General features: G+C 42.8%; 1 pseudogene across 1 annotated transcript; it reads right to left on the bottom strand.

Moving 5' to 3' along the window:
* Nucleotides 1-267: 267 nt before the first annotated feature.
* On the bottom strand, nucleotides 268-2,020 carry LOC113900466 (annotated as a pseudogene). The gene has a single exon (XR_003513143.1). The product of XR_003513143.1 is annotated as a keratin, type II cytoskeletal 8 pseudogene (transcript).
* Nucleotides 2,021-13,834: the final 11,814 nt, after the last annotated feature.

A 13,834-nucleotide genomic window follows, 5' to 3' on the forward strand; every position in this document is an offset into this window, starting at 1 on the left:
TTTATAGATTGTCACCAACATGTCTGGAAGATTAAAATCACCTCTATATTACTGATGATAAAAGAATATTAATCGGGAATCTATAGATCCCAGGAAATTCTATCAACTTGGCATGTAAGTGAATAGAGGTTTTTTTTTGCAGATCAGCAGTTTCCACATATTCTAAAATGGGTCTGTGACCCCTCAAAAGGTTAAAGATCATTATTTTATTTTATTTTTTATTTATTTTTTTTTTGGCAGAGCCAACTGAAGCTTTATTTTGGAAAAAAAAAAAAAAGATACTCAAATTGGATTTATTCTGAAAAAGACGCTTACATTGGCTTTTAGGTGGGGTCATGGGCGAAAGGGGAAACCCCCGGCAGTCGACTCCCGCCAGGTGTGGGCAGAGGACAGGGGCGAAACCTCAGGTCTCCTATGCAGATGCTCCCCTGCACAGCTCCATCTGCAGGAGCCAATGAGCGGGGGAGGCTGGGAGGGACCGCAGGAGCCTTTCACTTGGACAGGACATCAGAGGACTCGGCCACCAGCTTCCCATCTCGAGTCTCAATCTTCTTCACAACCACAGCCTTGGAACTGGTGCGGCTGAAGGAGCCGGGGCTCAGGCTGTATTTGAAGCCAGGGGTCCCGTAGGACGAAGTCAGTCCACCTGCGTAGCCACTGGTGGTCTTGGTGTGGATACTCATGTTCTGCATCCCAGACTCCAGCCGGCTCTCCTCGCCTTCCAGCAGCTTCCTGTAGGTGGCAATCTCCACGTCCAGAGCCAGCTTGTCATTCATGAGCTCCTGGTACTCGCGCAGCTGCTGCGCCATGTCCTGCTTGGCGTTCCTCAGAGCGGCCTCCAGCTCGGCCAGCTTGGCCTGAGCATCCTTAACAGCCATCTCACCACGCTGCTCAGCGTCAGCGATGGCAGCCTCCAGGGAAGCCCTCTGGCCTTTGAGACCCTCGATCTCAGCCTGGAGACGGTTGATGTTCCGGTTCATCTCAGGAATCTCCGTCTTCGTGAGATGAAGGTCATCCCCGTGCTTCCCAGCCAGTGTCTGCAGCTCCTCATACTTGATTTGGTACATGGTCTCGGCCTCAGCCCGGCTGCGGTTGGCGATCTCCTCATACTGGGCCTTGACCTCAGCGATGATGCCATCTAGGTCCAGGTTGCTGTTGTTGTCCATGGACAGGACCACAGACGTGTCAGAAATCTGAGACTGCATCTCATGGATCTCCTCTTCATACAGTTGCCTGTAGAAGTTGATCTCATCAGTCAGCCCTTCCAGGCGGGACTCTAGCTCTACCTTGTTCATGTAAGCTTCATCCACATCCTTCTTGATGATGAGAAATTCATTCTCCATGTCTGTGTGCTTTTGGATTTCATCCTCATACTTGGTCTTAAAGTCCTCCACCAGCCCCTGCATGTTGCCAAGCTCCACTTCCAGCTTCAGCTTCTCCTGGGCCAGAGTTTCCAGCTGCCGACGGAGGTTGTTAATGTAGCTCTCAAACATGTTGTCTATGTTGCTTTGGGCAGTCTTCTGCTGCTGCAGGAGGTTCCATTTGGTCTCCAGAACCTTGTTCTGCTGCTCCAGGTGCCGCACCTTGTCGATGAAGGAGGCAAATTTGTTGTTGAGGGTCTTGATCTGCTCCTTCTCCTGGGTGCGGACGGCCTGGATGTTGGGATCCACCTCCAGCTTGAGGGGGCTCAGCAGGCTCTGGTTCACGGTGACAGCTGTGATGCCCCCCAAACCTGGGGCCCCACCGTAGCTTCCAGCCATGCTCATGCCGGTGCCCAGGCTGCCCCGAAAGCTGCTGCCGCTGCCCACTCAGGAAAAGGCCGAGGAGCTGATGCGGGAGCCGGGCCCACTGGTGTAGGAGCGGCTGCTGAAGGACCTGGGGGCAGAGGTAGACACCTTGTAGGACTTCTGGGTCACCCTGATGGACATGGTGGAGGCTGGAGAGGAGGCGAGGAGGCCGAAGCTGAGTAGGAGTCGAGGAGAGGATTCGAGAAGCTGCTTCTCAGTGAAAGATCATTATTTTAAAAATGGAAAAACTTAGCAGTATTGGCCTTATTAGTATGAAACTTCCTCACTCAAATAATTGGTTGTAATGTCTAAACAGTACAACTGATTATATATCGAAATAGTACAACTGATTAAGACTATAGCTTAAAAAGAGACTATAGTTTTATAGGTGATCAACATTTTATAATCAAATAAAGTTTATTTCAAACCTTCTTACATATTCAAATGTTGTCTGATGTTTGCAGTTTAACATGTATTATAATCAGATTGTCCCAGAAGCACTGAAACTTCTTTCCTAAGAAATATTTAGTAATGAAGGATAGAACCACTAGGTTTCACTTCCAGTGTTTTAAATGGTGTCTATTTTAGAGGCAACGTGAAACTGAACCAAGTTTGGAAGATAGTGGAATCTCAGCATCAATTCATCTATTAAATATGTATTGAGGGCCCATCAAGAAAAATGAAAAACATTTGTTTACTGAAGCCTGAGGTTAGCAGGTTTGTGAAATATCCCAGTTTCATCTAAACACACCTGTGAGTCCTCATGGTGGAATCCTCCAGTTGTAAATTCTCAATTGGATTGTGATTTCAGTAAAAATCACAGTTGACGTTATCAACCCATGTAATTTATAAGGACAATGGGGCTGACTTTTAAAAGTTTGACCATCATTTACTTAAAAGTCTGGATGAGAATGGGAGAGTGTTGGGGAAAGAAGTAAAAAAATAGGTTTCTGAGTAAAAACACAGATCCTTAATCCACTGATGTCCGTAGAATAATGATAACTGTTTGGAATAATTATTGTTCGTGGTTATAAAGAATGGGAGCCATATCAAAGAACACCAAATACTGTAGCTCTACCTTAACAGCTGCTGGTAGTGAGACAAGATGTGCTTAAAATGCTCTCCAAGTATTTCATTTTAATCATAAACCATGAGGTGTTAAAGGGGTTGATGAGGTCTCAAGTCATTGTCAACTAATTATCTTTAAGTTGTTGTCATCACATTCTAATTGTTATGCTTCTGCCAGCTCCGCCACTGGGGGTGCCCAATCTTTGAGTAATTGGTTAAACACTCACACACACCCACACACACAAACCGATGGTTTCTAGCTGCTGTTTAGTTTGCTAACCTAAATATTGTCACCAACACACACATGCATACAAACACACATACTTGCATACAAAAAGCTTTTAGGAACTTTCATCTTTTTAAAAGGGCAGGGGGAGAAATCAATAAAGTGGTAGCCTGGCCAGCAGTAGGAGATGGTTGAAGCAGCACGGGTGGTGAGCTGTATGAGAAACAGATGTAAGCTCTTCGGGGCTAGGGCAGGCCTTTCCCTTTACAACCAACTCAACCAGCCAATGGAAAGCAATTAATGTCCCTACCATCCGTCACCCACCCCTGGCCCCCAAAGATTATTCAGTCTGTCTGTTGAAGCCAAGAGCTTCATCCACCCAGCTGGAGAACCTATGATTTAGGCTCACACTTCACTCAAGTAGTACGCAGTCTTAAAAATGATTCGTTTCATGGTCTGAATCAGCAGGGAAGTGCTTTCTTGCTGTTCCGTTTTGTACATTCTACCATCAGACAAGTCTACATTCACCTATTGCTCTTTACATTCATCTCTTTCTTTTTCAAATTTGTTTTACTGGCCTGGGAATCATTTTGGAGTTGATAGAAGACAGGGACCAGACACAAATGGGTCATTGCCAGTATGGTTACTTAATCAGCTTTCAGTGGAGTTAGATGTTACAAGCTTAAGGATTTGAAATGATTTTTTAACCACATTGAAAAAAAATGGCAGTGTCTCAAAAAGATAAGCAGGCATCTACCCTACAACTCAGCAATTCCACTGCTAAGGATTACCCAAGAGAAATCAAAAGATACATCTACAAAAATAATTACATGGCAATGTTCATAGTAGCATTACTCATAACAGTTTCAAATTGGACACAACCCGGTTGTCCATTAACAAGAAAAAGGATAATCAAATTGTAATATATGCATGCAACAAAATACTACTGGTACACAAGAATATGGGGAATCTTAAAAGCATTAGGTTGATCAAAAGAAGGGGGATATGAAAGAGTATATACTGCATAATTCATTTATATGAAATCCATGAACGACCAAAATTAATCAACAATAATAGAAGTCAGAAGTCAAAAAGGTTGCCCCTGGTATGGGGGTAATTGATTGTAAAGGGTCACATAGAAACTTTTTGGAGGTGATAGAAATGTTCTATATCTTGTTTTAAATGGTTGTGTTTGTGAATACAATTGACATAACACACTGAACTGAATACCTAAGACATGTATCTGGTACTGTGTGTAAATTATCCCTCAACTTTTTTAAAATTAAGAAGTGAAGAATTTGGGGAATACAGATGTTGCACCAGGAAAAAAAGAAATGAATGAAGAGATCAGGAAATAGAAGAAATGAGGGGAAATCAGAGATGCCGGGGGATGTGAAACTCAATAAGGATGACGTGTACGTGAATACAGAAATCCCTAGCCAGCTGCCTGAAAGTTTCTTGAGTACTTACTGTGTACCAAGCACTGTGCTAATCACTTTCTTCTATATTATCTGTTTATCCTTCCCTTTTTCTTTGACACTCCAGTACATAAAATTGGATTAGCCCTATTCCTTGGTTCATGACATATTCTTATCTTTGGTCCATGCATGGCTAGTTTTATTCAGTTACCTAGTTATTCATACGGAGAAGGCAATGGCAACCGGCTCCAGTACTCTTGCCTGGAAAATCCCATGGACAGAGGAGCCTGGTAGGCTGCAGTCCATGGCGTCGCTAAGAGTCGGACACGACTGAGCGACTTCCCTTTCACTTTTCACTTTCCTGCATTGGAGAAGGAAATGGCAACCCACTCCAGTGTTCTTGCCTGGAGAATCGGGATGGGGGAGCCTGGTGGGCTGCCGTCTATGGGGTTGCACAGAGTCAGACACGACTGAAGCGACTTAGCAGCAGTTATTCATGATATATACTTGTAAGACCTTCACCCAAGAACTAACTAGAACCTTGATTGTAACCTATTATCTAGCTATATAATCCTAATTCCCATTTTCCCAACTTCCCCCAGCTCAAGGTAACCGTCATCCTGAACTCTGCATTTATCATTCCTTTTCTTTCCTTTTTACATAGTTTTATTAAAGCTTGTGAATTATTGTACATGTAGATTTAAATGTTACTTAGCTTTAACTTTATGAAAAAAATGTATTCTACATAATCTTTTGGCATTTACTTTTTCACATTATATTGCTGAGATTCGTGTAAATTGTTATGTCTCTGAGTCATTTAATCTTTATTATAGCCCTATGAAATAGGGATTTTTAGCCACGTATTGAAGATAATACTGGGGCTCAGAGAAGTAAATTAATATATCCAAGGACATAGCTAGGAAGTGGTAGAAACAAGATTTAAAGCTTAAAATTGGTTAACTTATTTTAACCAATTTGTTACACTGCCTTCTCTGTTCTACACCATCTGTAATTTATAACCATATCTCTATCAATACCTCTACCTATTCTTATCTATACCCACCTCTGTACACATATACATATAAACGTAAATGTCAGCATGAAGCCCAAGTTATGGAGCATGAAAGAATCCATCAAGTCTGTGTAATAATTTATGGGTGGGTCCTTATACTCTGGTAGAGAAAAATATAAAAGTTATACATGCATATCACTTCAAGGATTTTAGTCCTTTAAAATTCAGAATATACAAGCAGGTAACGCCTTGGGAATAGTGTCAGAAGGTATATACTAGCACGTACCCATGCACATGTGTGCACATGCACTATCTGGGGTGTGCATTAGAATAGCATCCTTATTTTAGTTCATCTCATATTCTTAAAGAGCAAATGCATGGGCCTTGTTTAAGCAAGTACTGATCTGTACCTTATAACTGTATACCAGAGGCTGTAGAAACTAGATCACTCTCTCAGGATGCCATTACAGCCAAGCAGAATCTCATTAAAAATCAATTCCTCGGGTCCATAAAGCCAGTTTATTTTATCTTCCTGGAGTGCCTGCTGCTAGCCGTTACACAGTTCCATTGTGTGGCAGTCTTGTTTGTGAAGAACATTGCACAAAACAGCCATTTAAAGATTTTCCATTTTTATGTTAAACTTTATAATTTTGCAGTAGTTTTAAGTTTACAGGGTTTGCTTCCCGAGTTTGAGATATCTTGTTACATGTGTTAGAAGTAGTATTGCTGATCCTAGGTCTCACTAATTAAATATTTGCCTTTATAAACTAGATGCTGTCCAATGTGAACATGCAGATATAATTGGGTAGTAGGGGTTCCGGAGCTAAGAATGCCTGATTTGGTCAATTTCTGCAGCTTCTCACCCATGCTGCTTTCTGTCTGTTGAATTGTACCCACAGCCTCTCTGGGTAATAATGCAAAAATCAGGTCAGGTATTTGCCATTTTTTGTGATTTGAATTCAGGTATCTCTAAACGTTCTAGAAATCAATATGTATCAGCCAAATTTTATAAATGGGGAGTTGAAAGCACACAGAGATTTAGTGACCTGTACAGGTCACACCCTCTGAATGAGCAACAGAGGCAGAAGAAATTGGAGAGGCTGCTCTGCCCCATCTGGAATCTTTTAACTCTTCTGACCCCCTTCAGCGATTTAGGGGCTGGCGGATTTCAGAGATCAGTGAACTTCTTGGAACAGTGCTTGGCAGTGAAACATAGAGGCTTGGATTCCTTAGATTTTAGCTTTTCCAGTTTGCAATTTAGAAGACAGGGTGTGTGTTGTGAGGGGAATAAGGAGGGATGGACAAGTGTGAATTGGGCTGGGACTGGAGTAGGAAAAGGGTTAAGATGGCTACAGATACCAAATCCTCCTCCCCCGCATGCTTGGGACTAAATAAGCATATCATTAAAAAGATTTTAGACACTGAGATTGGAAGAAACCAAGTCCAAAGCGACAGGATTCTCCTCTGTTATGAACTCCTGTAATTCTGACAAATGTATTTCTCCTCATGAAACCACCACTGGGCACCATTCTCCAAGACGCCTTATGTAGAACCCTGTATCTACAAGATGGTAATTAGTGTTTGAACAAAAAGAGGTACTTGCTCAAATATGTTTGCATCGTTTGGCAGTATTTGATCTCACTCCTGGAGAATCATAAGGTAAAAGCTCTGAGAAGTCCTGCAGGGGGAAAAAAAACTATTTGAACTTGTCTGACCATGGACTTTCCCCACAGTGCAGCAAAGCAGCTACAAATAGCATCTCATGAAAATAGAAATCACCTGCAGAAGACATTTCAGGGGGATGATTTTTTATGTATAATTTAATTAATTTGTTTATGTTTGGTTGTGCTGGGTCTCCGTTGCTTTGCATGGGCTTTCTCTAGTTGTGGTGAGAAGGGGCTACTGTTAGTTGTGGTGTGTGGCTTCTCATTGTTGCAGAGCACAGGCTCTAGGTGCCTGGGCTTCAGTAATTGCAGCATGCAGCCTCGATAGCTGTGGCTCTCTGGCTCTGGAGCAAGGGCTCAGTAGTTGTGGCTCACAGGCCTAGTTGTTCTGCAGCATGTGGAATCTTCCTAGACCAGGGATCGAACCCATGTCCCCTGCATTGGCAGGTGGATTCTTATCCACTGAACCACCAGAGGAATGATTAATCCTCAATGTTAAAACAAAACATTAATCCTATGCCCAGTCCACTGTAAAAATTTCCATCTAAATCTCAAATCACAGAATTCTATCACTGGAAGGACATCCAAAGGTTTAGTCCACCAGCCTCATTCTGCAGAAGAGGCACAAAGCATTAGATAACTTACCCGAGTCACATGATGGAAAAGCGGCCATGCACAGGATCTCCTCCCAAGTCAGTGCTCGTGTGTGTCACCACCCCATCACTCAAAGCACGTAGTTTCCATCTGGGCTTGAAAACACAAAACTGAAATGCTTCTTCATCAGTGTCCTGTGTTAATGTTTGCCTAGGATGAGACTCGATTAGGAGAAGAGTACTAGAACTTGAAAGAAGGGTGCTTGAGGACTGGGGAGAATTTTAGAGACTACGAATGCTGCCCTGGTGGCTCAAATGGTAAAGAATCTGCCTGCAGTGCAGGAGACCTGGGTTCGATCTCCAAGTCAGGAAAACCCTCTGGAGGAGGAAATGGCACCCAACTCGAGTATTCTTGCCTGGAGAGCTCCATGGACAGAAGAGCCCGACAGACTCCAGTCCATGGGGTTGCAGAGTCAGACATGACTGAGCAACTTGCTTGGATTGACTGAAAACTTTTAGAGCACTTTCCAGGTGGTGCTAGTGGTAAAGAACCTTCCTGCCAAGGCAGGAGACATAAGAGATATGGGTTCAGTCCCTGGGTTGGGAAGATCCCCTGGAGGAGGGCATGGCAACCAACTCCAGTATTCTTGCCTAGAGAATCCCATGGACAGAGGAGCCTGGCAGGCTATGGTCCATAAGGTCGCAAAGAGTCAGACATGACTGAAGCGACTTAGCAGGCACGCACGCAATGCTTTTAGAAATATTCCGGATTCAGAAAGTATGCGGTGCCCAGTAGACACTGAAGATGTGTAAAGCCAGAAGGTGGGAAAGTTGTCAAACTCGAGGAAGTCAGAGGTACAGAAACGGTGGAGTTGCAAGGAAACACTAGTCATTACAGGGAGAAATGCTCACCAGCCTTTGAACCAGGGGCTTGACTCAGCACTGGAACAGGGATGGAGAGCAAAGGCAGATGGAAATGTATCTTCCAAAGGCCAGAAGAGGATTTGTCTCATAAGAAACGTGTAACTAGAAACAGCTTGATCTGCCTGAGTCATCTATAAACCTGCTATTCCCCATATTTGTGTACGTTTTATGCTACTAAAAGTTGGCGTAAGAATCTGTGTCTGCATACGTTAAAAAAAAAATCTGATTCTATGAGCTTGGCTAAGGAGGGAGGTGAGAAGGGTGGGGATAGATGGTGGGGAACAAGAAACACATTTTTGAAGGAGAAACAAAAACCTGATTTCTTGGCCAGGGTGGTAGAGGGTGGGGTTGAAGTGAGTCTTCAACCAGCTGAGTCTAAATTGACCAGGAGGCTTTTATTTAGAACTCTCTCTTGGCAATATTTTATCACAGTATGGTTTCCATTCTTGGCTAAGTAAAAGAACTGAGGTGGAATGGAATTGGCTCCGTCTTAGCTCTGACAAGACAGTCATAATAATGGGAGCCATCTTTTCCCCATAACTTTGAAAAACATGAAAGCAGATATTGGCTCTGAGCATGTCTGATGGTCTAACTTTATTTCCTGTCAACAGGAATAACTCTGATTTATATTTGGTCATCAAGTTCACACACTCACACACAACTTGTACTGAGAGAGCACAGAGAGATGTAATATTCAGACCTGTGATGTATGCCTGTCCGGCAAAGCTTCCTGGTCCAAAGGAGACCGCAGGGACTGAGAAAGACACTTCAATATTCTCACTCTTCTCACACCGTATCCCCCTGTGCATCCTTCCAGTGACGTATATTACTTGGGCTTCAGATGAGCTCTGTGTCGGCTTTGATCTCTGAGCCCCTCACCTACACTCTTTGTGATCCAGAAGGTTGGTTGGCCTGTATCCAGTAATTACAATGAGATGTTGAAGACTGAGGGGATGATCCACGCTGGCATCTGGCACATTGTTTTATTCTGCTAATATCTGGGTACATCAGAGAAGTGAGAGAATTTTTAAAATTCCATTTCCTTTTCAAAATTGATCGATAGTCCAGACAGTAGAAATTGAGTGAATACGCCTTTTCAGTTAATGCCTTCTTGTGTCATCTGGTTTTGAATTCAGAAGCATTCTTTCCACTGCCCTTTTATTGTGCCATATAATTCACTGAATTTAAGATGCTATCAATCATGACATGTCCCATTATTTTATGTATCACTATGAAAAAATTGCTGCCCATTAAAAGAGCAACTAGTAGCTCCTTATGTTTAAATTTTTGTATTTTATCCTTATTCGAGGGATTTTTTAAATACTTATTTAGAGTTTTATTATATGTCCCACTTGTACAGAAATAAAAAGGAAAGTATATGTAAAATTAAACTGGCTAAGTTTCCCCTAACATGTCTTCATACCCAGAGCCCAGCTCTTCTTAATCCCTCTAGAGACAGATCTTTCAATGTCTATGATCATGCACAATGCAGTGTTTTGCCCCAAAATATGATGATGGTGCAACACAATGACAACCACCGCATGACCATGGCCTGGCTGACAGTGAGTCTAAGTGATAGCAACTGTAAGAAGCCGTGGATAGTGAGAAACCAGGAAATTGAAACACAACCTGATTTTAGAGATGTTAAAATGTGGGGGTGGGGGATATCTTAGAATGGAAGAAATATGGTGTCTCTCAGTCTCAAAGCATGGCGTGTACAAGATTCATGTATACAAAATTCAGAAATATGTTACAAAAATTTCTCTTTTTGTTTCCAAGGCTCAACTTCAACCTCAGGAAAAAAAAATGCGAAGTTTAAAATTAGCTATCTCCAAATTACTGTCTAAGTGTAAGCAGTTCACCGGACCATAGTAAGCATACTTACTTTGCTTGCAGAGAGACTATAGGCTTTCTTTTTAAAAAAAATAAACGTGGCCATGGGGAGGGTTTATCTGTTAGTCTCTTAAGACTGTGAGCCAGCTTCATGTAGTTCCTGGGAAAGGTGCCTGCCAATATTTATTAGCCTCTCACTATAAGAAATCCAGATTCTGATTTCAAATAAGTCAATCCTAAAGTTGAGCGCTGAAGAATTGATGCTTTTGAACTGTGGTGTTGGAGAAGACTCGAGAGTCCTTTGGACTGCAAGGAGATCAAACCAGTCCATCCTAAAGGAAATCAGTCCTGAATATTCATTGGAAGGACTGATGCTGAAGCTGAAACTCCAGTACTTTGGCCAGCTGATGTGAAGAACTGACTAATTGGAAAAGATTCTGATGCTGGGAAAGATTGAAGGCGGGATAAAGGGACAACAGAGGATGAGATGATTGGATGGCAGCACCGACTTGATGACATGAGTTTGAGTAAGCTCTGGGCGTTGGTGATGGACAGGGAAGCCTGGCATCCTGCAGTCCATGGGGTCTTGAAGAGTTGGACATGACTGAACGACTGAATTGAACTGAGTAAAAATTTCTAATAAAAACCAACATTTTCATGCCTATTTGGCAAAGTTATTTGGTGAAAAGAACAGTAGCAGTCTTTTTCATTTTTGTACCTAAGTTGCAATGTAGATGGCATGCACTTTTCCAAGAATAGTGTCAAGAATCTTTTCTTTATGACATAGCTCTAAAATAAACACACAATTTTTAGCAGAAAAACAAACTGGTAGTAATCACTAGAATTATATTTTAAGGAACTAGTCCATATAATTTGAATATAAATAAAAAACATTTCAGTTTCTTTTTTGATAGATTAACTGGAATGTACTAAAACAATTATTATGCAGTTTATAAGCATTCGTATTTTATTTACTCTCAGGAGCCTTAATTTTGGAAACTAGTATTCCACACAAGCATTCAGTTCAGTTCAGTCGCTCAGTCTTATCTAACTCTTTGCGACCCCATGGACTGCAGTACTCCAGGCTTCCCTGTCCATCTTCAACCCCCGGAGCTTGCTCAAACTTATGTCCATCGAGTGGGTGATGCCATCCAACCATCTCATCCTCTGTCGTCTCCTTCTTCTCCTGCCTTCCATATTTCCTAGCATCAGGGTCTTTTCCAATGAGTCAGTTCTTCGCATCAGGGGGCCAGCATTACACAATCACCTAAGATTTTTTTCCTTTCCCACCTGCGTGAGGCCCAGAGGTAGTTAAAGGCTGCGATTCTGTCTCCGTCCAGCGGAGGGCAGTAGTGCACATCTTTAGAAGAGAGATTCCGATTGCAGATTGGCCGGAGGCTCATCAACTAAGTTGTACATTGCGTTCCCTGTCTTTTGAGTCAGGATCCGGTGACAGTCCTTGGCAGGGTCAACAAGGCCATGAAGAGTTGGCTTCAGGGTGCCAGGTGGCAGAATTGAAGCCTCCTCTTCCCAGTTCTGTGGGATGTACTCTCAGCCCAGGGTTATGTGATGCAGGAACAATTCAAGACTCTGTGATGAGCAAAGCATCTGGGACCAAGCCTTGCTGCTTGGCTGCTTGAGTTCACCTTTGACCACAAACTGGACGGGATGTGGTTAAAACATGACTCATTCCTTTCTCAAGATCTGCCCTTAGACTGCATTTTCTATTTTCTGCTCTGATGAAGGGCAATGAAGAGGAGACGTGGAGGCTTAGGTCCTGTAGGAGCTTCTGCCTCTCTATACCATCCCTGCCCAGAGCTTTGCTTCCTTCCTGCCATATTTGGACAAAAATGGGAATGTCCAACCTACCAGAATTCCCAGGGGACCAACCATTGTGTGTGCTTGGTGCCTTTGAACTTTCAATTAGAATGGAGTGCTTGGGCAGTAGTCCATCTAAAGTCATTTTAAGCATTCAATTTAAAGAAAATGTTAAATTAAAAAGAATTCTCAGATTTCTTAGTGAATTACCAAACCCTTGAGAATGACTTCTAACCATGTGCATTGCATGAGTCTATAGAAATACTGGAAACACCCCAGAAAGGAGTGGACTCTAAGAGTGTTATAGACCATCATGTTCTAACAGTATAAGAACCATCCCCACCCCCAAAAGCCTTTCACAAGGACAGGGTGTATTCCCTGGGTTATTATTTTTTTCAATACTATGCTATCTGCATAGTCTAAGGGTGCATGCTCAGTTGTGTCTGACTCTGCGACCCCATGGACTGTAGCCCATCAGGCTCCTCTTGGGATTTGCCAGGCAAGAATACTGGAGGGGGTAGCCATTCCCTTCTCCAGGGAATTTTCCCAACATAGGGATCAAACCCTCATCTCTTGCATTTCTTTACCACTAGGGCCACCTGGGAAGCCCTGCATAGTTTAAATGATGTTAGCAAAATGGACTCCTGTGTATTCACTTCCTGGTTTAAGAAATAGAATGTGACCAGTACCTCTGATGCCCCTGTTTGCCTGTTCCTCATCCCTGCTTGTTTCTCTCTGTCTCCTCTTTTCTCAGAAGTAACCACTCTCATGAATTATACTCACTTCTGGTCTTTCCTTCATGCTCTGATGCCCTCTCCCTTCCATTCCATCGGTCTAGTTGTCTTCCCTCTTGTTTAAAATCACCCAGTTGTCTAAATAACTGAAACTTTGCAGTAAGTCTTCATTTCTGGTGGGTCAAGGGAAATTCCCCTTCTACCTCCTCACTCCCACATCCCCCTGTTCCTTTTTTTCAGGAGTGTCTTACCTATATTTGTTCCCTTCTGAGATTACTCTTAATATTCAGAGAGGATGAGAAATCGAGTGCCTTACTGTGGATCCTTAGTCTGATAAGCTGGTTTGAATCCTGGCTCTTCTTTACTGTCTGTGCTACCTTAGGCTAGTTACTTTACCTCTCTGAGCTTCAGGTTCCTCGCCTGTGCCCTGCAGATTCACAGGACTGTCAGGAGGACTACAATGGGGGGACGATGGTAAGGTATTGAGAACGTTGCCTGGAAGGCATCGCTACAGACTTTGAATAGCTGGGCGCTTCTGCAGTGACCAGTGCAGTGACCTCCTTGCTGTCTCTGTCAACCGCGTCACCCTGGACTAGTTTCTTTATTTTTCCAAACCTCTGTTTCTGCGTATGCCCAATGGGGATATTAGGGTTTGTTATAGAAGTTAAAGGAGGAAACCAAGGAAATTGCTTAGCATGTTGTCTGGGAAATGCTTAACAATTTCATTTAAGCATTTTAAGTAGATTTAATTTTATAA

This window comes from Bos indicus x Bos taurus, chromosome 10 (genome assembly GCF_003369695.1).
Source record: "Bos indicus x Bos taurus breed Angus x Brahman F1 hybrid chromosome 10, Bos_hybrid_MaternalHap_v2.0, whole genome shotgun sequence".
In the NCBI taxonomy this organism is placed as follows: Eukaryota; Metazoa; Chordata; class Mammalia; order Artiodactyla; family Bovidae; genus Bos; species Bos indicus x Bos taurus.